The sequence below is a fragment of the Mus caroli genome, unplaced genomic scaffold (assembly GCF_978045245.1).
Source record: "Mus caroli unplaced genomic scaffold, Mus_caroli_1 scaffold_7, whole genome shotgun sequence".
NCBI classification, from domain to species: Eukaryota; Metazoa; Chordata; class Mammalia; order Rodentia; family Muridae; genus Mus; species Mus caroli.
The window spans coordinates 42,484,921-42,511,327 of NW_028227262.1; the positions used below are offsets into that span (position 1 = coordinate 42,484,921).

The following is a 26,407-nucleotide window of genomic DNA, read 5'->3' on the forward strand; positions in this document are numbered from 1 at the left end:
GACATGGATAAAGAAAATCACACACACACACACACCAGATGTTTATATTTTATTTATATATATTTATATTGTATTTATTGATAGAAGCCCTATGTAGGTCAAGTATGAATTTGTTCATATGTGGAGACTAAAAGACATGAAGATAAAAGTGAGACTCCGAGGTATGAAGAGTGAGGCATTCACTGATATAGGGTGGGGAAAGAGAATAATAATGAGAATAATAATGGTGGGCTCATAGGTTCATTGTGGCAAATATACATGTATAGAAATGCCATATTGAATCTAGGAGTGGATGTGAGGGAGTGGGGAGGTTTGGAGGGAGTTGGGGTGAGTGGAAGGAGGGAAAATTGTGGTTGGGATGTATGGCATTAGAGAAGAATCTATTTTTAATAAACATAAATATAACTCAAATATTGATAATTGTAATATTTTCAAAACCCATGTCCTGTCCCATGAATAATTGATACAGATAAAATATCAATGGTATATTTATAGAATTACTGTGAACATTGGAAAGTGGGTTCTGAGTAAGATTAATAACATTTATCACTGTAAGTATTAGGTTCACAAGTAGTAAACACAAATATCTGATTAGAAATAACTACTATTTCAAGAAAAGTTTAAATTAATATGTTAATAATAGGGGCTGTACTGTGAATCTCTAGGGGAAAAATAAAATTTGAGATATCATAAACATGCAAAGTTAGTGAGAGTATAGAGAGGGTGGGTTTAGCTTCGCCTCCATGCAAAAGTAATCCTTTATTAGGCAAAAATACAAATAAACAACACCATCATATGTATGTTCTGTTCTTCTTACACATAGGTCAACAGACATTGAAGATTAAATGTCTACTTAAATGGTCAGGGACATACCTACTCTAACAAGGCCACACCTCCTAATAGTGCCACTCCCTGGGCCAAGCATATACAAACCATCACTCATAAAACTGCCTCTTTAATAAATTGTACTTTTACATTAATTTGTCTGTTCCTTCATTAAGGCACTCTTTTATGTTTGTGTGTGTACGAATCTGTGCAACACCTATTTGTGGATGACAGAGAACAACCTCAAGGAGTCAATTAGCTTCTTCCACCAGGCTGGTTGTAGAGGATTGATGCCCTCAGGTTGTCATCCTTCCCAGCAAGCTTCTTTACCAACTGAGCCATTTTAGCAGCCCACAACTGCTTCTCCAACATGCTTTATTATTGGCTAATTAAAGGGATTTCCTCTGGTCCTCTGAGTTTATTTTTAAAGGTGAATTATCAGTCTGAGAGCTTTAACTGGGCAGCTCTGTTTTCACCAGGTGAACATGTATATGATCATGTGTGTGTGTGTGTGTTTCAAAGCTCAGCTCCTTTTTTTTTTCTTAGATATTTTCTTTATATACATTTCAAATTTCAAATGCTATCCCGAAAGTTCCCTATACCCTCCCCCTGCCCTCCACTCCTGCTTCTTGGTCCTGGCATTCCCCTGTACTGGGGCATATAAAGTTTGCAATACCAAGAGACCTCTCTTCCCAGTGATGGCCGATTAGGCCATCTTCTGCTACATATACAGCTAGAAACATGAGCTCTGGGAGTACTGATTAGTTCATATTGTTGTTCCACCTATAGGGTTACAGACCCCTTCAGCTCCTTGGGTGCTTTCTCTTGCTTCTCCATTGGGGGCCCTGTATTCCATCTTATAGATGACCGTGAGCATCCACTTCTGGTTTTGCCAGGCACTGGCATAGCCTAATACAAGACAAAAGCTCAGCTCCTTATAGATACAATTACATTAGAACTCAATTCCTTTCAAGTTAAAATATGCTACTCTTTATTTTAAACTAATGGCAATCAGTGATATCTTATGTTTTCTGAAAGTGACCAAATCAGGTTTCCAAGAGCAGTTAGCTGATGAAAATAACTAGAAAGTGTTCTCCCCAGAGCACCCTGCAGTATGTTACATGTATAAAATACAAACAGAACCTCTCATGACTCAACTCATGAGCATACCCTCTACCCCAGCCTTTGCAGCATATGCTTGCGTTAGTGACAGCAGAATAGGTGGGATTTTTTTTTTTTCAGTGTCATTCAAGATACAAGAGGATCATGGTCATATACTTTCTAATCTTCTAGTTCTAAAGAACTCAGTGAATGTTCCTTTTGCATCCTGGCCTCCTCTCCTGCCCAGGAGATATGCCACTCACTCCCCAGGACTCCTTGTACAACTGCATTCAGACTTTTTCCATTTGGCTTAAGAGGCAATTTTGCCACTTCATTTATGAGGGTAGAAAAAGTGCCACAAAGTGTCTCTGTGATGGCAGAAGCTCCATGCTGTGAGTTGATCTTGCCACCCTGAAACTAATCTGGAAATATTTTTACCTTAATCTCCTGCAGAAATAAACCTTCTGGAGGTCTCAATATGACATCTAGCAAAATGTGTACTCCATCAGCCACTGCCAGCTCACTGTTAGCAATAGAATGAAATCGCAGAAGCCTAACTCTGTGCTTGGGAGATTATTGCTTGTTTGTATTATTTCTTTGTAGAGTATTTTCTGATACAAATCCAACCCTGGTCCTGTCTCCCACGCTCCACTATTTTGCCTTTTCTCCTTCTCTTCCTGGGTCTTTAAATCACATCTCATGATCAAGTCTTTTAGCTTGGATTCCTGGAAGCCCTATTTTGCTTATCTGACCAGTATTAGGGTCCTTATTCATTTGGAAGATAAGATTGGAAGCTGAGACACCAGGTGGCTGTAGTGATTTCACATTTAGTCTGCTTCTAGCATCCTTCTTGGTTTTATCAAGATAATTTTTTCCTCGTTTAATTTAATCTGCTGTTGAGTTCAAGATGAAAATATAAATGCTAAAGTGGCATTATATGTCAAGGGGTACTGTGTCCCTGACCCAACACCATGCTGATACTCTACTTTCTGCTACAGTATACACGATGGTTAGTTTTAATGACCTGCTGGCAGGCTCCACATTGTTGTTGAAGACATTTAGAAGAATTTTGAAAGCACCTTTCAGTTCACATCTCAGTTCTATAGAAACAAATATGAGGTTTCCAAGGTCAGTGGTCCTGACTAATGGCACCTTGGACAGCCGTTCAAGGCAGTGGCTCTATTCATTGTCTACTAATCAGGAAGGAAAGGAATCTTTACCTAGTGCCACCAGAAGAGCCTCCTTCAGCACCTATTTTGCCTTTGGCAGTCTGAGAACAATCTGACATGCACTCTGGTACATGCCACTATGCTTGCTACATCAAATTTAAGTGACTCTACCCTCTGCCATCCACTGCCAATTAATTTTAAACCAAATGTCTGGGAGAGGTTATGTCAGGTATCATGAGAAAATTATATGTGACAAATGTAGGAGATACAGTGTCAGAAATAGTGAAGACTCTCAAAATTCCAGAGTTTACCTTCTCTTGGACCTATTTTATGGAGGAGGAAGTAATACTAAGCGCTTTGAGACTTCCATATCATTCAGGTTCATTCTGTCTGAAACATCTATGAAAAACTGCTGTTTTCTTCCACTTATTTTTTCAAACAGAGTTACCTAAAGTAGCAGGAAGCTGTGGCTTCTTGTGGCTCAAGTCGATACTTTTAACACTTGGGAGGTAGGGGCAAGACTACTAGGAGATGCAGGCCAGCTTGAGATATATAGCAAGACACTGTCTCAGAAAAAAAAAAAATTAAGGACATTTTAGGCCTATCACAGGCCTGTGAATAGATACATAAGCATATGTCTGCATATTACTTATTTATTATGCCTTCACCTTACTGCAGGAAGAAAACAATGTAACTTAGGGAAAGCATTCATTCCATATCCCTGAAGCCATTATTGTGCATTGCCACAGGCAAGAGTACAGGGTGACCCCACTTGACAGTTTTTAAAATTCAAATGAGCTGAGGCATGCAAACAATTCCCAGAGTTTCCCACATCAGCCTTGAACATCAGAAAATCACTATGGAAAGCTCAGAGACTACAAGGGGAAACAGAAATTTCGACTCTGGTTCTAGCTATCCAGTGTCAATCAATGGATCTGAGATTCTACAAAGCAATTGTAGCTTCCTTATTTTGCTGTGGCGGTCCTCAGATCCATATGGAAGGGAAAACAGTAATCTGCACTATCATCCATTTCCCTTCTTCCTAGTTTATCCTTTTACTCTGTTGTCTCACTTCTATGGTAAAAATAAGGAGAAAAACTTAAGTATGCACAAACACAAGTGACATACACAGTACTGTAGACCACTTTCTTTTGCTACATTTGTAATTTGCTTGTTTTATAAGGCATACTATGAAAGTATAATAAGTAAGTAATAAATGATACTAAACAACTCATACACAGTCTTTTACATATTCATCAGTCTTTGTGCCAATGAAATTTCTCAGTGTAATAGTTATTAACTATTCTATTAACGTTGTTTTGCAAATAAGCTTAGAGAAAAATAGTCTTTCCACTGAAGGAATTAGAATCCATAAAGCCCTAAGCATGACTTCTTTCTCCCTAAAATAGGTCCATGGAACGTAAACTTCAGATACAGACAAATAAAATAAATACAACTTTATTACCAAATTAAAAACATGTTGAAATCTGCACCTAGTATTTTTGACAAGTAATTGGTTATTAAATTATGTTTACAAAGATTAACTAACTGTTAATTTTACTTATAGATCATGCCTTAAATTTGTCCATCCCTGGAATTTCCTTCATATTTTTTTTTCTTTTGCTTTCATTCTTTTGTTTCATTGGGACAAAATCTCACTAATTAGACCAGGGTTCCTGAAACATAGTATGTACTAGAAGAGTTAAGTGCCAAACATATCTTCTGGGTTTAACCTACCAAGACCTAGGATTAGAGATGTCTCTCCCCCGACTACGTCTACACTCACACATATTTGGAATTTTTAGAGACAAAGGTAATTCAGTGCCCAGCATGAAAGCAGGACAAATAAAAATCTGTGTCCTTCCCATAGCTTTTACTCTACAGCCAAGCACGTCTGCCTCAGCTCATTGCTTTTTATTTTGTTTCAAGAGGATTAATACTCAGTGCCCATGGGAGTTATGATGCAAATCAAGCTGTCTGGAGACTCAGCCAAAGGTACCAGGGAAGCTGATGCAAGTCTGTGTAATCAAACTACTACTGGAGGAGTTTAAAAATACAGCTCTACCTGCCTTCAATTTCATTACTAAACAGAAGATAGACTCTCAAAATAAAGACAAAAAAGTGTATGACTAGTTATTAATGGGGTATTATGGGATATTTACTAGCTTTTGGGGCTGGCTCTTGAATTTTCTAGGCTTTGTAAGTATCTATCACTTCAAAATGTACTTGCTGATAACGCATACTGATGATGCTGATCCTGGCTCATCTTCTCCACCTGGTCACTGCTTTTCGAATGATGATTCCTATTTGTCACCATACCTTTCTTGCAACCTTTCTTGTACGCACTCAGAGGAGGAAAGGAGAGTCTTTTAGGTTTTTTTTTTCCATACTCTAAAGTAGGGAGCAGTAAGTGACTAACTGAATTTATAATACAGGCTGTGAATCCTTGATCAAGGCACCAAACCTAAAGTGATCTAAAGCACATTTTTTTCCCCTGCTGATATGACACCACAAGGAGAAAATGCTACATACTATTTTTTACAACTGGTCAAATTTTAAACACTGACGTGGTTACAGCAGTATCAAAATTAAGTTCAGGTTATGAGCATGAAGTTTGCACTGAACCTAAGAAAATTTCCATCTTAGGCTTGAGCTTCATTGCCTTGATATCTCGTTCTCTGTATACAAATATTTTAGACTCCAAAACAATGCAGAAATATTGAATCCTTCTCATCACAATCATTCAGGGTAGCAGACACTACAGGGTAGGTATCCAAAGGTTGTACTTCTTAATGCAAACTGTATCCTAGCCTGGTATATCTTATATTAATTACCAGAAGCCAAAAGCAAAAGCAAAGCAAACAAATGGCAACAAAATAAGCAAGAACACCCCCCCCCCCAAAAAAAATATCTAAGAGATCCTACTTTGTCTTTGGTTTCTCTATAGTCTTTGAAGTATGTAGATATTCAGCATGAGAAAGCAAAGCTGGAATCTACTTACTTACAATATTAATTTCATGTTTCCCTTTATTGTGAAAAAAGGAAAAGAAAAAAGTTCATGAAACCCGAAGGCTTCACTGATTATTGCATCAGGACCATGTGGTGAAGGACAAAACCTCAAAGTTTGTTTGTCAAGTATAAGTGACATGGATTTCATACCTTGCATCTCTTCAGGGATTTATACCTAGGGCATTTCAAGATTATTACTAAGAATATGATCTTGAAGGAATAATGAAGTTGACCAAAAAAGTAAACATTTTTTTTTCAAGGACCCAGATATAAAAGCAAGTTAGTGTCAAGAATCAGGGATTCTAAGCAAGAGGTTTGAGATGGCAAGTGTGGGGAGGTCTGAGGTTCCTGTGAAGAGTTTCAACTTTCTTCTAATAAAGTGTACACCATGTCCTGAAAATTCAAATTCCCAGGACTAATACTTAGCATAAGAATCATGGTTTATCTCAAGACATTGTATTACAGTTCAGGTTTATCAAACGTTTAAGGAAAAAATAGCTATTTTTTAATTAGACAATTTCACTATTATTGTGCTAAAATGAATCAATATTGAAATAATTACAAAACAATTACAACTTTACAATAGGATTCTTCAACCTTGCCCTTTCCTTCTTGTGGTTTGGGTAGTCACAGGCACTGCAACACATGCTGAAAGCTACAAATGTAGCACATGTTTACTTATGGAAAATGATCACATTGACCAGGTATAGATTGCTCCTTCAAATATTCAGCAAAAGGAGAATGAAAGTGTGGCATGTTTTATAGATATCTCTCACTTCCTGACCCTTGGCATTCCCCTACACTGGGGCATAGACCCTTCATATGACCAAGGGTGTCTCCTCCCATTGATGACCTACTTGGCCATCCTCTGCTGCATATGTAGCTGGAGCCATGAGTTCAACCATGTGTACTCTTTGGTTGGTAGTATAGTCCCTGGGAGCTCTGGGGGTACTGGTTATTTCACATTGTTGTTCCTCCTATGGAGCTGTAAACTCCTTCATCTCCTTGATTCCTTTCTCTAACTCCTTCATTGTGAACCCTGTGCTCAGTCCAATGGTGGCATGTTTTAACATACTAAGTAATTCCAGGACATAAGTGCCTAAAGCAGGATAAGCTATAAAAGTCTGAGGCCAGCCTGATACACACACACACACACACACACACACACACACACACACACACAATGATAGGTGGGGCTAAAGAGTGAGACTTCAGCCTCAAAAAAAAAGAAAAAGAAAAAAGAAAAAAAAAAGAAAAGAAAAATAAAAAACTTGGGAAAATGGGTTAACTGCTAAAGTGCATGCTGTATAAGAATGAAGGACTAAACTTAGATCACTAGCACCCATATAAAATTTAGTGCAGTGGAGCATGTCTACAACCATAGCCACAGCACTGATGGGGGCTATGGAGACAGGAGGATTACAGGGTAAAATGGGAAGCTAGCAAAGCCACAAGGCAAACTCCAGGAGCAGTTGGAGACCTAATCTCACAACATAAGACTGTTCAGCCAGCAAGACAGTTCAGAGGATAAAGTTATTTACTGTCAAGCCTGAAAACCTGAGTTACATTCTCAGTACCCGCAGGTTTAGAGGAGAGAACCAACTCGTAGAAATTATCCTATAATATTTATTTCCATGCTATTTGTGCAAGTGCAAAAAAAATCAGTCAATAGTATTTACCAAAAACTATGATGATGGCAATGATGATGTGGAAGATAACTGAGGAAGACACCCAATTTATGGCTTCCACATGCACACACATGGGTGAATACACACACACACACACACACACACACACACATACACATGCACACTCAGACAATTATTAACATTACATAATAGTTTATATATAGTAATTTTAGAATTAGAAATATATGAAACACATATTCACAAATATAAAATAGATCACTTAAGATCTAAATCAGACTGTATTATTAATTTGAAGAATTTTAAACAGGGGCATATCAATAAACTGATATATAACTTTATGATCATATTAGTGTGTTTTATTATAAATTTTAAAATTAGCATGCCCTCAAATTGTTAGAAATGATATGAAGACATATTTATTCACACATAGACATGTGTAAAGTGTATTGCTGAGTAGATAAAGAATAATTTGCATAAAAACAGGAGGGTTAAAATAATTTTTTTTTTAACTTGCTAGAGCCAGCATAGTGCAGTGCTACAAACTTAATGGTACACGCAAGACAGCTTTATAGTATAGAAGTTTTGGGGGATAGGAAACTCTCAGCAAGGTTTCAGTGGAGTCTAAGCACTAGGAAAAAAATCTTTCTACAGACAGAATGACTCCAATCTGTACATGGGAGTCACAATATATCTCTGGATGTCCAATCTTTATATCCTTTGTAAAACTCAAAAGAGTTAGGAGTACACAGGTATCTGTGCACATGAGCACAGTTGCTAATGGTTACCCAATGGAAGTTTAGGATTCTCTAGAGTTATAAGACACCAGAAATGGGTGCTGAGGAGCCAATCCCAGTCCTCTGGAAAAACAGTGGTGTATGCTTATCTAGAAAGCCCAAGTTGTCTCATTTTTGTGAACATATCAGGAGCACCAGATTGAGGTCACCCTCCTCCTGTATGACAACTTCTTAGCTACATCTGAAATATTTTCAATCCAAACTAAAGTCATTTTACAATGTGGGAATCTGAAAAAGGTCATAATTAAACCTGCATCATTACTCCCTGAGAATTAGGGGGAAGAAGGACCTTTTATCTCACTTAAGATAACTGTTATTGGAAAACAGCTCTCAAGCCCTTCCTCATCAGCTTGCTCACCTTTATAAAGATACCTGAGATGAGTATGTATGAAGGATATATGAGAATGTGTGGATGGTTGGATGAATGGATAGATGCCAATTATCACTCATATTCCTAAGCACTTACAAGATGTTTTCCCTAGAGATCAAATTCAGAGGAGACTTAGTGATGGGAGAGAAAATGGTAAGTTAGAAAATATACCTTTAACTTTGCTGAGAAATATCTTAGTCTGGATACTCATGCCAAAATTTTTACAGCAATTTGTGTTTATCAGCCATATGAAATATATAGGTATTGAGAAAGAAATAAGGTGGGGTGTATTATTAGTAATCAGATGTGAAGAGTTATGGTTTTGGAGGCATCAAAACATCTTGGTAACAAATAGATGAATTAGACATAGCTCTCTCAAAACTACAGAAACCCTGGGCACCCTGGGCACCCTGTGTTCTTTTGTCTCTATGCTTATATGTCACCTGGGACTTCACAGACACATCTTAGAATTTCCAACTCTGTTCTGTATGCTATGTACTAATGGGTTCACTTCTGTGACTCAGGCAATTAAAAGTCTCTAAGACAGTGTTCCAACAATCTGTGCACATTGGTAGCAATACAAATATAGTACATGGAAGCAAGCAAACCATGGTTCTGTATATATTTTCTATAGAATATAATACGTAAAAATATTTTCCAAAAATATAGAAACACATTATCTCTTTTATATAGTATGATGAATGACCTGTAGCATGTAGTTGTTTAACCCTTAACACTATATGCTAAGGCATGTGTTGCTTAGAAAGACTTAATTCTTATTTAACTAACTCTACTTAATTAAATTTCATACCAGTACCCAGTAGCCATCAAGGTCAATGTAGTAATGCTATAATTTCATTACTTCATAGACAAAAACAGAGAAAAAAATGTTTAATTACTTTTTATGGTCACAGTGATTAAGTATGAGATCCAAAATCTAAGTGATACAGCAGTATTCTAAAATCTAGATTCTTCAATATTATATTCTAAAATAATAACTTGCTATCAAAGGTATTTCTGGGATAGAAAAATAGAAAAGGTATAGTTGCTTTGATATTTTAAAATAGGTTTGCTTACTTTTGTTTTTCTGAATTCAAATTCTATGTACAATTTTGATATAACCTTATCTATGTTAATACAATATATATTTAATATGTATATTTGTATATAAGAGAACAAAAATTTTAATATGTATTTTGAGAATAAAAATTAATATTTTCAACATGAGACACAGACCTTCAAGTCAGGATTTAAAAAAAAATAAAGGAAGCGAATTAAAGAAAACTTAACTCAAGTTATGAAATCAAATATCACCTCTAATCATTGGGGAGTTATAATAGTGATTTGACCTCTGTAGATCTGAGTCAGTCTGCAGGCAATAGGATTAGGCTTAAAACCAGGGAAGAGTGGGTACATCAGAAAAAATGCTCCTCCCAGTTTAACTTAATAAATCTGAAATTTACCCAAAGATCTAGAAGGTTTTTGAATGATTCTTTGGTATATAAATGTCAGCTGTGGCTAATGTGGTAGGAGATATGGATATAAACTTTTGTAGTCTTACATCTGTACCTGAGAAAATGGTGGCTCCCAGTACGAAAGTACGCTTCAAGTTCAAGATGCTGCTGCAGAGGTCTTTTGTGCTTGTCTGTTCCCCATGACACAGAAATTCTACTCATTGATCTTGGTGTGCACTAAAAGCAAAATACTGGGATTGGTCTTTGAAGAAGAGGCTTCAAAAAGCACTGCTTCAGGAAGGTGAAGCATCTCTTCAGGCTACCCAGCTGTCAGTTAGTTCCAGATCAGCCTTTCCTTGGATTAGTCACAAACATTTTGAAAGTATGCCAATGAAAGCCATATTTTTGATTCGCTCTGCTTTAAGAGGGTCTCTTGCAGATGTTTGAACAGACAAAGGTTTGTACCTCTCATTTAAATGTTTAAAAACATAATGGAAATAATGATGTCACATTATAAAATTATAGGGGATAGTGAGTTAGTTCAGTCTGTAGATGCTTGAGTTCAATCTCTAGCATTTATATCAAAACCCAGTATAGGGGAGACAGATATGGATTCGTAGATCTTGCTGGCAGTTGTAACCTAACTGCAGGATTCCTGGGCTCAGTGACAGATCCTGCCTCAAAAAGTTGGATGGTTTATAAGAAATGACCTCTGTCCTCTGGGTATACATATCCACAGACATACTCTGTGTGATATTACTCTCACTCTTTCTATCACAGAGTCTCTCTCTGGTCTTTTAGTCTCTGTCCATCTCTGCCTGTTTCTGTCCTCCCCTCCCCTCTCCTCCCCTCCCCTCCCCTCCCCTCCCCTCCCCTCCCCTCCCCTCTCCTCTCCTCCCCTCTTCTCCTCTCCTCTCCTCTCCTCTCCTCTCCTCTCCTCTCCTCTCCTCTCCTCTCCTCTCCTCTCCTCTCCTCTCCTCTCCTCTCCTCTCCTCTCCTCTCCTCTCCTCTCCTCTCCTCTCCTCTCCTCTCTTCTCCTCTCCTCTCCTCTCCTCTCCTCTCCTCTCCTCTCCTCTCCTCTCCTCTCCTCTCCTCTTTTTTCAACAAAGGAAAGCACTCGCCTCCAAGTCTATATGAAGGAATCACTGCTCCTCTTCTGCATACCACTGATGGCTCTATGGTAGGCAGGATGGGTTAATCAACATGTCAATATATATGTGAGAAAATTGTTAACTATAATGAATAAAATGGAAGCAACTTTCCAGAAAAACAGCAAGGATCCCATTTCTGTGAAGTCCAAACTTCTATGAAGCTTTTAGGGTAGAAATGGAAACCTAAAAGTCTTCTGATTATTTTACAAAGAACACAAGAAGGCAAATGGTCAAATAAAAATAATTCATAACTGAAGCCTGGAAGTGTGAGAAAGAGACCCATATTTGGAAACATAAAAAGCAGAAGTGTAGTATGAAATAAATAGTCATAAAAATACCTGGGGAAGATTGCTGGCCCTGAGGGCCAGCAGAATGAATGGAAATATGCAAGTTCAGGGGGTTGAAGGTGGGAGACTCTCTAGAAACTACCAGAGATCTGGGAGATAAGAGGTTCTCAGGACTCAAACAGAGAGACCTTAGATGAAATGCCCAACAGTGGAGAAAGGGAATTCACATAGTCTAATTCCAGTAGAAAGACAGGGCATCAAGTGGAGGGATGGAGTTGCCATCCCACAGTCAAAAATTCTGACTCAGAATTGTTCCCATCTAAAAGAACAAAATTGGAGACATAAATGGAGAATATACTGAGGGAAATGAGGTGCAGTGACCAGCCCAACTTGGCATCCATCTCAAGGGGAAGGCCCAAGGCCTGACACTATCACTGATGCTATGATGTGCTTACAGACAGGTGACTAGAATGGCTGTCCTCTGAGTGGTCTAACAAGCAGATGACTGAGACAGGGGCAGAGACTTAAACCCATCCAATGGACAGAAGCCTGGGACCCCTGAGGCTGAATTAGGGAAAGGCTGGAAGAAGCTGAGGAAGAGGACGACCACATAGGAAGATCAGCAGTCTCAACTAACCGGGACCCGTGAGATCTTTCAGACAGTGAGCCAATAACCAGACAGCATATGCCAGCTGGTCCAAGGCCTAGGACACATACAGCAAAGGACTACCTTGTCTGGCCTCAGTGGAAGAAACCTTGCCTAACCCTCAAGAGACTTGAGGCCCAAGGGAGTGGGGAGGCCTGGCAGGGGAAGACACCCTCTTGGAGACAGGAGAAAGGAGGAATGAAATGATGAACTGTGGGAAGGCAGACTGGGATGGGGGTAGTAACAGGACTGTAAAAAATAAAAGTAATAATAATATGAAAAAGAGAAAAAATAATGCCACAATAGCAGGGGATATCTTCTACCGTAGAGGCTAATAAGATAGGCAAATTTTAGTTTTACTCTACCTTAATTATATAAGCAATTCTACAAAGGTATCAGATAGAATAACAACATAAAGAAAACTGAAGTAGCTATCATGCTATCATCTATGACATGACTCTTTTCTTTGATGAGAGTTGTCCATACCAACCAATTGAAGTGTATTGTAATCTGTTGTATTTTGCTTTTGGAAGTTCAAGATGAAAAGGCATCTTCTGGACAACTGGCTTTCAGAAGATGCACTGAAAAAATTAGGAGTAAAAATCAAGAGGGGCAGTGGAAAATCTGACTCAGCAATTCCTAGCAAAGGATGGGGGCCATGAGTGAGTGCCACTCAGAAGTCATCCCTGTCACCGAGGAAGTACTGAACAGAGTGGCAAGACTTTCAGATTATACAGATTCCTCAAAGAGGATGACTGAATAATAATTCCATCGCCCAACACTATTTCTTATTTAAGATAACAGAACACTTTAAAGAATAACTTTTAGATATTTGTGTGTTTGTATGGACATTCAGCCTGCATGTATGTCTATGTACCATGTTCATGCAATATACTTGGATTCCACAGGAAGGTGATAGATGCTCTAAAGCTGGTGTTAACAGTTAGTTCTAAACCAATGGGTAGGTTCTGGCAATCAAATCAAGGACCTCTACAAGAGCAACGGCGCTCTTAACTGCTGATACACATCTCCAGCCCAAGATAAATCTTCAAAATCTATTGTATGTAGCACCTAAACTCACATTCATCAAGTTCTAAATATGCATTAAAAAAGATAAAACAACAGACAAGTCTCAAGACTAATGTGGCCTTAACAAAGACATCTAAGATGACAGGGTAGGGAATAAAAGGGAACAGTGTAAAACTGTAGGACATGAGGAGATTTTCATCTCAAAACATAAGCCAGGGTCAAGGCTCTTTTGTCAATACGTTCTGTGCCAAGAGATTTGTACCAACCAAACAGAATTCAGAGTTTACATCAACAATGAGTGTCCAAGATGTTTGTTCCATCATCCTAGGCAAGGCATCTGAGAGAAGGCAATAGTCCCTAGAGACCCACAGCAGCTGGGAGCAACCTGACCCTGAAAAATCTTCCAGAGTACAGTCATGTTACATGAAAGCAACCTGTCTGCTTCATTTTCCTAGAGAACAATAGACAGAGAAGTTCCAGGGTCAGGTCTGAGTTCACAAAGAAAACCAACATCCAAAAATGGCACCATTGCAAGAGAGCATATATTATTCTAGGTAGTAATTAAATGAAACTGAAGATATAGGCTGTGTGTAGTAGCAACATAAAACAAGTCTTTAGAACATACTCATTTTCACATTCTAGAATTAACACCAACAAGAGAGCTCACAGGATAATTTGCCCCATCTTCCAAATAAATATGTACGAATAATTACACAAATATTAAAGAGACAACCCCAGTTAGATATGCATTTTCTCTACTGATACATAAAGGAACATCTATCGTGAATGTACCATGGTGGGAACACTGCAGTAACTACTTTAAAAGAGCAAAAACCTAATATTGAAATAAGTATTTACAAGGGTTTTTTACCTTTAGCTTGTTGTTTTGGAAAATGAAATATATTGGTTATTTTCTATTTCTGTTACTCATCTGTATGAACCAACAATTCTGAAAAAAAAATCTATTATGCTTCTAAAGCTGGATTTTCTCAGTGAATTTCTTTAAAAAATTTTCTCTTGTTGTTGTTCTTAATAAGAAACCTGGACACCAACCCAGTCATAACACCTTTGACCTATAATCTGTCCAGTTCTGGAATGGCCAATCAATGTCTGGTTTAAATTGAGGCCTATGGCATGAGAGAAAGCCCATCCATTACATTGCCTGAATGGCCAGGAAGCAGAGACTGGATAGTTCAGAGACCAAGGATAAAACCAAGTACGATTGGTCAAAACAACCAAACAAGTAAACATTAATGAAATGATTCCTAGTGCTATTCTATTCTACCCATAGATTGGTGCCATTGCACAATGGTCATCAGAGAGGCTTCTTCTGGAAGGAGATGGGAAGAGATGCAGAGACCAATAGCCAGACACTAGTAGACAGAGGGAGTTTAAATTAGAGGAGTCTCTGGGGTTCCTCCTTTGGGGCTCAGGGAACTCAATAGAAGAGGGGGAGGAAAGAACATGGAAGTTAGAGAGGATGAAGGAGACCAGGAGAACATGGTTCATTCAGTCAACTAAGCGGGTTTCACATGGGTTCACAGAGGTCAACGGCAAGCATAGGGTCGCAGTGTTAGCTCAAAAACATGACCCTGTAGTACATGGTGCAGGCGCGGTGAGGAGTGGAGAGAGGGAAGACTGTGGCTGGGATATATTCTGTGATAGAAGATTCTTGTTTCAATCTTAACAAAAAAATTACTGATTTAAACCATGATAAAACCAAAAAAAGGAATGCTTGATATTTTGATTTTTTCTTAATATTAATATTGTGCCAAAAGAAAGAATATTTCTTTTGACTTGTCATAAAATTTTGGAAAAAAATTATTTTACAAAATAGAGACATAGAATCACATTTTACTTCACATCCTTCTAAAATTTCAATCTCACAAGCAGAACATTTAACAGGTCTATAGATAAATGAGTTTTCCATCTGTTATTCAGATTACAAAAGGAGGACATGGATTTGCAAGGATGAGTGCTCTGGGGAGAGTTGGCTAGGAAGGCAAGGGGAAGGTGTGATCAAAATGCATTGTATATGTGAAGTGTGTGTGTGTGTGTGTGTGTGAGAGAGAGAGAGAGAGAGAGAGAGAGAGAGAGAGAGAGAGAGAGAGAGAAAGAGAGAGAGAAAGAGAGAGAGAGAGAGGAAGAGAGAGAGAGAGAGAAAGACTGAATGTGGGAAAAGGTAGATTATTATTAAGTTAGTGAGTCTCAAAACATGGCTTTTGGCACATGCGGAACCAGCATTTCAGGATCATTTATTAGAGCTAACACTGCAAGGTACGTATTTTTCTGCTCCACATCAGAGGTATCACGTGAGTCTTCATTATGACTATCAAGCAGATTTATACTTGAGTCTGATTTTGTTAAATTGCACATATTAAGCTCTCTGGGCATCCATGGCTCTTAGCATAAGTGCACAAATTCCAGTCACCAGACTGAATCTTTGCTTTGTGTTATAATGCAAAGAAAATCAGAATATGCCAGAAAGCTCATCACAAGATTCAGAAAAGCATCCTTATGTCTTCTTTAGGGGAATACACCCTGAATGGCTCAAAATGTACATGTACATCCATGTAAGTCAGTGTACATGTTAAATCTGGAGCTAAGAGTCATCACTTGTACAAAGAGAATAATCCATTTTTCTAGGTCAGTGGTTCTCAATCTTCCTAATGCTGTGACCCTTTAATATAGCTCCTCATGTTCTGGTGACACCCAATTATAAAATCATTCTATTGTTATTTCATAATTGTAATTTTACTACTGTTATGAATTATAAAGAAATATCTGATATGCAATATATTTGATATGTTTTAGGTGGTGTAATAATTAAATGAAAACAAGTGTTGGGCAGTGATTACAAAAATTGCAAAACTTCTGTAGGGCAAAAGACACTGTCAATAAGACAAAAAGGCCACCAACAGATTGGGAAAGGATCTTTACCTATCCTCAATCAGATAGGGGACAAATATCCAATATATATATATATAAAGAACTCAAGAAGGTGGACTCCAGTAAATCAAATAACCTCATTAAAAATGGGGCTCAGAGATAAACAAAGAATTCTCACCTGAGGAATACCAAATGGCTGAGAAGCACCTGAAAAAATGTTCAGCATCCTTAATCATCAGGGAAATGCAAATCAAAACAACCCTAAGATTCCACCTCACACCAATCAGAATGGCTAAGATCAAAAATTCAGGTGACAGTAGATGTTGGCGAGGATGTGGAGAAAGAGGAACACTCCTCCATTGTTGGTGGGATTACAAGCTTGTACAACCACTATGGAAATCAGTCTGGTGGTTCCTCAGAAAATTGGACATAGTACTACTGGAAGATCCTGCAATACCTCTCCTGGGCATATATCCAGAAGATGTTCCAAATGGTAAGAAGGACACATGCTCCACTATGCTCATAGCAGCCTTATTTATAATAACCAGAAGCTGGAAAGAACCTAGATCCCCCTCAACAGAGGAACGGATACAGAAAATGTGATACATTTACACAATGGAGTACTACTCAGCTATTAAAAGGAATGAATTTATGAAATTCCTAGGCAAGTGGGTGGACCTGGAGGGCATCATCCTGAGTTAGGTAACCCAATCACAAAAGAACTCACATGATATGTACTCACTGATAAGTGGATATTAGCCCAGAAACTTAGAATACCCAAGATATAAGATACAATTTGCAAAACACATGAAACTCAAAAAGAACAAAGACCAAAGTGTGGACACTTTGCCCCTTCTCAGAATTGGCAAAAAAATACCCATGGAAGGAGTTACAGAGACAAAATTTGGAGCTGAGACGAAAGGATGGACCATCTAGAGACTGCCATTCTTGGGGATCCATCCCATAATCAGCCTCCAAACACTGACATCATTGCACACACTAGCAAGATTTTGCTGAAAGGACCCTGATATAGCTGTCTCTTGTGAGGCTATGCCGGGGCCTAGCAAACACAGAAATGGAGGTTCACAGTCAGCTATTGGATGGATCACAGGGCCCCCAATGGAGGAGCTAGAGAAAGTACCCAAGGAGCTAAAGGGATTTGCAACCCTATTGGTGGAACAAAAATATGAACTAACCAGTACCCCCTGGAGCGTGTGTCTCTAGCTGCATATGTATCAGAAGATGGCCGTCAGTGGAAAGAGAGGCCCATTGGCCTTGCAAACTTTATATGCCTCAGTACGGGGGAACGCCAGGGCAAAGAAGTGGGAGTGGGTGGGTAGGGGAGTGGGGGAGGATATGGGGGACTTTTGGGATAGCATTGGAAATGTAAATGAAGTAAATACCTAATTAAAAAAAAGATATGGTTAGAAATAGCCAAAAGATACTATCTTTCCTGTGTTATCTGTAAGTCTCAAAGGATCAATATAAAGTATAGAGTAACTCACACTTTAGAGGTCATGATTTATTCTTTTAATCATATTATCTCAGAGGGCAGTGGTGGTATATACCTGTTTGCTGGTAGAAACAGGCAGATCTCTGAGTTGGTAACTTGGTTCACAGAGTTCCAGAACAGCCCGGCTACATGGAAAAACCTTATTTAAAAAACAAACAAGAAAATAACAATAAAAACAAAAACAAACAAAGAAAAGGACTTTTATCTCCTGGAACAAAATCAGTTCATCTATTCAACTTTATGTTTTCCAAACAATAAAAAGCAAATGCAAAAAGCCCATACAGAATAATGCAAATAAACATGGGCTAAAGTATAGGATAGTATGAGGCCAAGGATTGACCAGAGTCATCTATGAAAGGAATATAGAAGATCAGAAAAAGATGTCTGCTAAGAACAGACTGTGCTTGATCAAGAGGGATTTTATTTATTCTGAGTCAACTCTAAGATACATTCAGAAGGTAGTGATCCTACTGCCAACACGGCACAGTACAACTCAAGCCTCATAAGAAGGGCCTCAGAATGCACAGCATCTCACTGATCACTGAAGAAAATACATCAACTGCAACTGCTTCATCTCCAGCATCTGGGCCAAGGGGGAAAATCACCCTAACTAGAATCAAAGAAGCATATTAAGATAGTGGAATTGCAAAATATGTTGAACCTCTGCTGCTTGTGATGCTTAATCGTCCTTGAGATGCTTGTTATTATGTGGTAGTCACCACCACACACTTACTTAAGAGTCAAGACAACACAGCTAGCTGGACAGAGTGTGAATAATTAGACCAATGCAACGGTGTTCCGTGAGCTACCTCTTAAGGTCTATGGGATTTCCTCTCCTGTTGATTTCTTAATGGAACATCTGGTTATTAAATGTGATGTTTGTATAGACAAGGCAATTTTCATAGTGTAAGTAAACATAAACACTGATATCATAAAATTTATATTTCATATAAATATGAGAGTCAATAGACATAGCCCATGGGGGTACAGCTTATAAATATAATTTAAACTATACTTTCAGTAGTTTAAAAGGTTAATGTTTAATTAAATTGTGTTTCCAGTTCAATGAGAGAGGTAACAAGGTCTGACCTAGTAAATACTAAAATAATCTTAACCATCAGGTAGGTCTCAAAGACACACCAAACTCATTAAAGTGTTTGGGGAAAATATATTTGGTGCAATGGGTCAATTAGACCTTATACTTTGAAACAACTCAGTTAGAGTGTGCTAAGATTAAGTTACATGTATGTTATAACAAGGTTTTGTTAGTACTGGAGGTGTATAATGTTTGTTTAAATGGGAATGGCTTGATCTCTGGTGTGTATTATGTCCAATTTATTGGCCAATGTACTGAGTGGCCCTCAGTGTGGTATAACATAGCTGGTAATCTTCTTTTATGGACATGTTCAAGGTTACACAGTCGAAATCTTAATATAATAGCTTAAAACATAAAAGAATCATATTTTGTAGGTTTTTTTTTTCAGATCCAAAATAAAGAAGCTTGGCTCCTCTCTGTATGATCAACAAGTGGGATGCTATACTAAGGACTGTAAGGGAGAAGCCAGTAACTATGTTGAGACAAAAGGACAGTCGTGAATTTGCTGTAGGCTCCTAACAGTTTCTGAGATCAGATATTAGCTAAAGGAAAAAATAAAAATGGGAACAGAAAATACACTGACATTTCTAGAAAGAACACAGGGAAAATCCATATTTAAATGACAGGGAATTCAAAACTGAAGCTTGCAACAGATCATAAAAGCAAAATCCCCTGCATCAGAAAAAGATCTTTAGGAAGAGCTGAGGGCAGATATAAACTGGGAGGCCCAAGTGTCCAGCTGTGGGGAAAATGTGTCACTGGGAATGCCAAAAAAGTTTGATCTCTTTCCTTTGGTAAGGCAAGCTTTGCACAATTTGTTCTCTGAAGATACAGTATCATCTTTAAAATAATCATCTTTGATTATTGAGGCTGGAGAAATGGCTAAGCAGTGAATAAGTGCCATCCAATACCCTGTCATGAGGCACACAGCCCTCTATAACTCAGCTCCAAGAGATGCAGTATGCTTGGGGTCCTCTGTGTCCAAGTACACACACACACACTCTCTCTCTCTCTCTCTCTCTCTCTCTCTCTCTCACACACACACACACACACACACACACACACACACATGCACACTCACAGGCACACACACAGAGACAGAGACAAAGAGAGACAGAAACAGAGAGACAGACTGAGACAGAGACATTTAAAGCAGCCCTAAAAACAGAGTTCAATGGGCACAGGTAATAATAGGAGCCGATTCTTAGGATACAGGTATGGAGGCTACAGTTGAAACAAGGTTTTCAAACTGTGTGCTACCTGCAAAGATTGAATAAATGTTACAAAAATCCCATCTCCCCAGCATCACATCTCATCTAAGAAAACACAATCTCTAAAGACACTTCCATCTCAGTAACTGAACACACTCTTACCAAATTAGAGTCATTTTTTTTCTAGATGGAGACAATAACAACAAAAGGTATGGGTTGGATGTTTTGAGTCTTCACATTTATAGCCAGTTTTCAAGAAAAAAAAAATTGGCAACCTCTGAATGAGCATCTAAGGAGGCAGAACAGAGAGTAGTACAATGCACTGCACAACAGTTCCACAGGAGAGCTCGATAGATGGTTCTGACGTTAAAGGCAAGGCTCACAACCAAGACAAGTTTCACAGGAAGTATGGATAAAGGTAAAATGGTGAAGGCTCTTCAGTCAGGGATCACTAATGCAACATTGTGCCAAGAGATTTGATTCTATGGTACCTGATGTTCACATCTACAGTGAATGCCCAAGGTGTCTTTTCCACACAGCCTGAGAAAAGCAATCCTACTAGGTAGGGCACTAGCTAGCTGAGAGTAGCGTCACTCTGAAGGAATGACAGAATTGAAAGCAAAGGAGCCACATTGCCCTCTACACTTTTCCAAACAGTAGTTCTATTCTAGAGATCCTGTCGTACACAAAGAATGGCAACACTGGAACTGGTCCCCATCTTAGAGTAGTGTGCTCTGACTACAGAAACTATCTCCAGAAGATACTTGCTTTTTCCTTTTGTGATCAGTGCACATTCCAGTGAGCTATGCATCCTGTATCTTCTTCACTAAAAGAAGATCTTATCTCCTCCACAACTCCCCTCAATTATGAGCATATGCATATTTATGTAAATATTGATTAAAAAAACCGCCAGCAGAAACTGCATTTTTTTCTATCGAAATATAATTGTCTCAGAGTCAGGTGTGACAAAGTAGACCTGTAGTCATAGCTATTAGTCACGTTGAAGCAGTGGCATTGTTAGGGCACCATTATGATATTTTATGAATTGAGAGTTTTGAAAGTGAAATATTTCTGTTAGAGAATCCATCTAGTTACACAGATATACAGCAAATATCTACTACTTACACTCATATAAAGCTGTTATCTTTCTTGCTCGATTCCTCTTTCTCTTTTTCTTTCTTTTGATTCTTTTTTTTATTAATCATTTTGTTTACATTTCAAATGTGATCCCACTTCCTGGTCCTCCCTGCACAAACACCCCACCCCATCCTCCTTCCCTTTGCCTCTAAGAGGGTGTTCCCCACCCACTCACCAACTCCTGCTTCACCCCTCTATTACCTCCCTTCTCTGGGGCATCAAGCTACCACAGGACCAAGCACCTCCACTCCCACTGATGCCAGATAAGGCAATCCTTTCCTACATATGTAGTATGAGCTATGGACTAGCCCATGTATACTTTTTGGTTGGTGATTTAGTACCTAGGAGCTCTGAGAGGTCTAGTTAGTTGATATTACTGTTTTTCCTATTGGGGGGGGGGGCTGTGATTCCCTCCACCTCCTTCAGCCTTTCCTCTAACTCTTACATTGGGATTCCAGGGCTTAGTCCAATGGTTAGCTGTGAGTATGCATCTGCCTCAGGTGGTGGGAGAGCCAGCTGCTCAGAAGACAGCCTCTTGGCATCAGCAATGGTGTCTGCAGATGGAATGGATCACACAGTGGGGCAGTCTCTGGATGGTCTTTCCTTCAGCCTCTGCTTCAGTTTTGTCCCTGCATTTCCTTTAGACTAGGACAATTCTGGGTTAAATTTTTTTAGAGGGGTGTTCCTTCACTGGGGGCCATGTCTATCTATCTTGACATGGCCCTGTTCTGAGGTTCAGGTTGACTTTGAAGGCTAATCCCTCATCTTAAATTTCCAGTTACAGAGGTAAGGAATTAGCAATAGTTTGATAGTTGTTTTCTAAGATAAAATATTGTAGGGAATCTTACACAAGCTCTATGTGCAAGTGTCAAGTAGAAACTATCTGATCTACTATAAAGACTTCTATTTCATTTACTACTCTTTGTACCACTGAATCAGAGTATTTGTGGTGGTGAGAATGTGTTTGGAACCAGTGCTAAGAAGATGCAGAGTGGAACAGACAGGCAGAGAAGAGAGGCACAGGATTTAGGCAATGAAATGAGTCATGGGTTCTAGAAAAAGGTTAATTTTTTTAAAGCAGAAGGATTGTAAAGTTCACTAAACTCTCTCTCTCTCTCTCTCTCTCTCTCTCTCTCTCTCTCTGTTTGATTGGAACTTAATTCAGTCTTTAATAATATATACTAATATAGAATAGGATATTTGTCTCATGAAGGTTTTCTTGTAGCAAACTTATGAGTAATGGTGTTAATTTCTCTTTCCAAGTATATGTATGGGTTTGTCATGGCAACATGATAACCAGTTAACTCTTCACTACTTTGTTTTCCTACAGTATTTACCTTTGCAAAAGGCTTAGGAAGCCAATATTTGATTGTATGTTCCGTTCATGTATTTGCTGTTAATAATATTTAGTGAAATGGGATTCTTGACCTCTGAAAGGGAAAATAAAGCATAAAAGCATGAACAAATTTTGTAAAATATAAACTAGTACATCATTGTGCTTGATGCCATAGAGTAATTTGGTGTTATGCAATGTACAACAAAGGTCTGTCAGTAACTTGCATTTAGATGAAATAATTGCTTACTTGGTTTTGGTGAGCATTAAATGAAACTCATTTTATTTCATTTATAGACATTAAAATTGAAATTATCTACAATGGGCTATATTTCACTGACAATATAAATAATAGTCAGTCAGTTTGTACCTTCACTTTATTTTTGATGTGTCAGGTCAAGGGGGAGATTTTTTTTTATGGAAGTATTTCACTACATATTTTCTCACAGCATGTTAACATGTTTACAGCCTTCCTCTAACTTATTTTCAATTGGAAACAAATAGAAGGTAATCCCCATAGAATACTTACAAAACATCAAACACATAGGAACAGGAATCACACGCAATCCACTCAGCCTTCCAGGGTGCAGCTTGCAAGGATAACATCACTGTCCCCTGTGCATTTGGCAGTTACCTTGCTAACAGGTATTATAAACCAAGTCCTTTCCAGCAATGCACAGTAACGACCTAATTCCAACATGGACACATTCTAAGTGTTTTTTATGTCAATTGTCACTAGGAGAAATGTAAAAACGCAAGCATGATGTCTTCTTACATCTGCAGCCTTGGATGTTGCAAATAGTGTGACAGAGTTTACCCATCATTTTCAAAATTTTGCTACGCAAATATTAAGAAACATCAGAACACAATGCAAGAACAACAGTGACAAACACCTTAGCTGAGCTGGGACAAATCAGGAGACTATTTTTTGTTTTTCTTTGTGTCCCATCTAAAATAGTATGTGAGTGACCTTAATTGAAGATGAATATATCTTGATGTTAACAAGCAGAAGAGACAATTATTTGTTTCTTCATCTTTTATATGATAATTTTTTTAATCTGCTTACTAGTTGAGTCCTTCATCATTGGAGAATATGGCATTACTAGAATAGATGAGACTGACTGCAGCTAGAAAACATCTACTTTAATGTGACTTAAACATTGGCCAACATACATTTTGCTTCAGATGAAACAAAACATTCCCTGTCAAACATTTTCTTTTAGCAATTTTTATATACAATTTTAACATAGATTGAAATGTAGTGTTTCAGGGTTGCTGAAACTTAAACATATATTGCTTAAAGATGGTTTAGCTAGACCCAGAAAATTTACGCCTGCATGCCCACACGCCATGACTATTTACATGGACATTATTTATCATCACAAGTACTTTAAACATCTTGAATGTTTGCAAATAAAGAAGGGATATATAGGAAGGTAAATGAAGGAATCCAAAGACAGTGTACTATATACCCTGTGAACCATATTCAAATGATATCCACAGTAGGCAGATCCAGGAAAGTAAATTAGTGTATGTCTATTGCTGGAAGGGAATGAGGAATGACTGTGAATATGTTTATGGCTCTGTGTGTGTGTGTATGTGTGTGTGTGTGTGTGTGTGTGTGTGTGTATACACTTATGTGTACTTAGAGGTAAGTATCCAGATATAATCCTGTAGATACCAAAGTTTTAACTGGGTGTCCTCCTTTATTGCCCTTTACCTTACTTTTAGAGATATTGAGAAATAAGTCACCAATTTCACAATACTAGGTGGCCATAAACACCTCTGTCCCTTGCCTTCAGCACCTGTACTGGAAGATAGGCACACATCAGTATACCTGGCTTTTCACTTACAGACCTGAACTCATGTCCTCCTGTTTTCACAGCAATCACTGTCTGACTGAGCCATCTCCCCAGTCTAGTTTATGTGGTTTTTTTTTTGAGGATGTTATAATTACCTTGAAACTGATTATTGTAACAGACATTTTCCAAAATAACCCTAAATGCACAATGCAATCATTTACTTACTTTTATAAAGGTCATGATTTTTTTTTTTTTTTAAATTCTTAGATACCCAGGAGTGGCCACTTAAATAGCCATTTGCTAGCTGAGGATTCTGGGTAACATGTAGGTAAGAATTCTGCCAGTCTGCTCTGCTCTTTTCCAACACTCTCTGCTTCTGTTTACTTTAAACTGCCTTTGAGATCTGAAAAACTCTTCATCCTGTCTCTGGATTTTATTACAGGGAGTAACCTTTGTGAGTTCAAAGCCAAGGTCATGTCCCTTTAGCTCAAATCTAGGCTGGAGACATAAATCTTTCCAAAAAGATCCTTCCACACTTGCATCACCAAAGACTCTGACACATGTCACAATGAAGCAACTTTCATTCTGTTGCAGCACTGAACCCACCTTCATTTCACATACTCTGAAAGATTGCTCTATCTTTTCCAATTCCTATGGCAGCTGTCATTGTGTCACAAATGTAGGAAAGTTTAACAAAAAGCAGAGAGTGGGAGAGAGAGAGAGAGAGAGAGAGAGAGAGAGAGAGAGAGAGAGAGAGAGAGAGAGAGAGAGAAAAGGAAGACCCTATATTCTTTTTCATGCATGGGCATTACTAGCTACAGGACAATATGTAATGCTATTAAGTAAAATCAATGGTGTGGTACCCTAGATGGTGTACAGATTAGAAAAGTTAGTACTTTCTTTTCGTAATCTAGAAAACAAAACAGAACAAACTATAGTAGCTTTTATAACACTCTAGAATATCCCATATGGTGACACCATCTCTTTTATATATATTTTATATGTTCATATTAATTTCTAATATTCTAAAGGGATCATCTACATTAGTTTAAACATGAAATCGTTTACTTCACGAGCCTTTGGGTAACTAACCTCCACGCTTGAGTGTTACCTCAAGATACATCGGATCACCATGTGAAAGAAAGCACAGGCTCCACATAGGCCACAGTGTATGCAAATTCAAATGCTAAACTTTCTCTTGATGGATGGATAGACAGGAAAGCATCTAAAAAATGAATGAATTGTTGAGTTGGCAGTGTCAAGCTTTGTTTGCTGAAACAAAGTAGCAGAAGTTTAAACATCTGCCTTGGTAGCTTCATGACCTACTTACAAAAACGTTTAAATACACTATGCTTCAACTGGTCATTTCAGCCCATTTGGGGTTCACAAAAATATCTGGAAAAAGAGCCCTGCACTTCATATGGGCCCTATGGAATTGCCTCAGCACAGATGTGTATTCATCTGAAAGAAAGAGTGGGCAGGGTAACAGAAAATAGCGAAAAGATAGAAAAGCTATGCTGGAATGCTTGGTATCCTTAGAATATGTCCTTACCCTTCCTACCCAGATGCATATAACATTAAAATATACATATAGAATATACATATTATCAGAAGGGAATCAGACTCTGTCTTTTTATTCTGATCACTAGACCCCAGGACATGGTAACAAATACATAGTAATACTTTGCTAATGAATGAATGCAAGGTAGTAATTCTACTCACTACAGAGAATTAAAAAAGAAAAGAAAAGAAAAAGAAAAAGAAAAAGAAAAAGAAAAAGAAAAAGAAAAAGAAAAAGAAAAAAAAAAACCTATCTTAAACACCATAGCACTGGATTTAATGTACCTTCAGAAGACACACCTTCTAAAATATGTATTTTAATTAAATAGAATTTAGAATATACCTCTTGTCTAAAATATGATAGTATTAAGTCATCTTCCTG

The 26,407-nt window shown here is 38.1% G+C and overlaps 1 protein-coding gene across 12 annotated transcripts in view; it reads right to left on the minus strand.

The window, feature by feature from the left end:
• Positions 1–26,407, minus strand: part of LOC110295865 (contactin-4) — a 1,019,336-nt gene that overhangs the window by 554,667 nt on the left and 438,262 nt on the right. For 2 of the 12 annotated variants that reach the window (XM_085840197.1, XM_085840196.1), the window contains one exon: positions 12,942–13,036. The exons of 7 other annotated variants lie outside the window; for them this stretch is intronic. The gene's annotated coding sequence lies outside the window, so the exon portion shown is untranslated. Of the gene's footprint in view, positions 1–12,941; positions 13,037–22,667; positions 22,761–26,407 lie in introns of those variants that run through there. 3 more of the 12 variants (XM_085840198.1, XM_085840199.1, XM_085840200.1) reach the window with 3 other exon arrangements.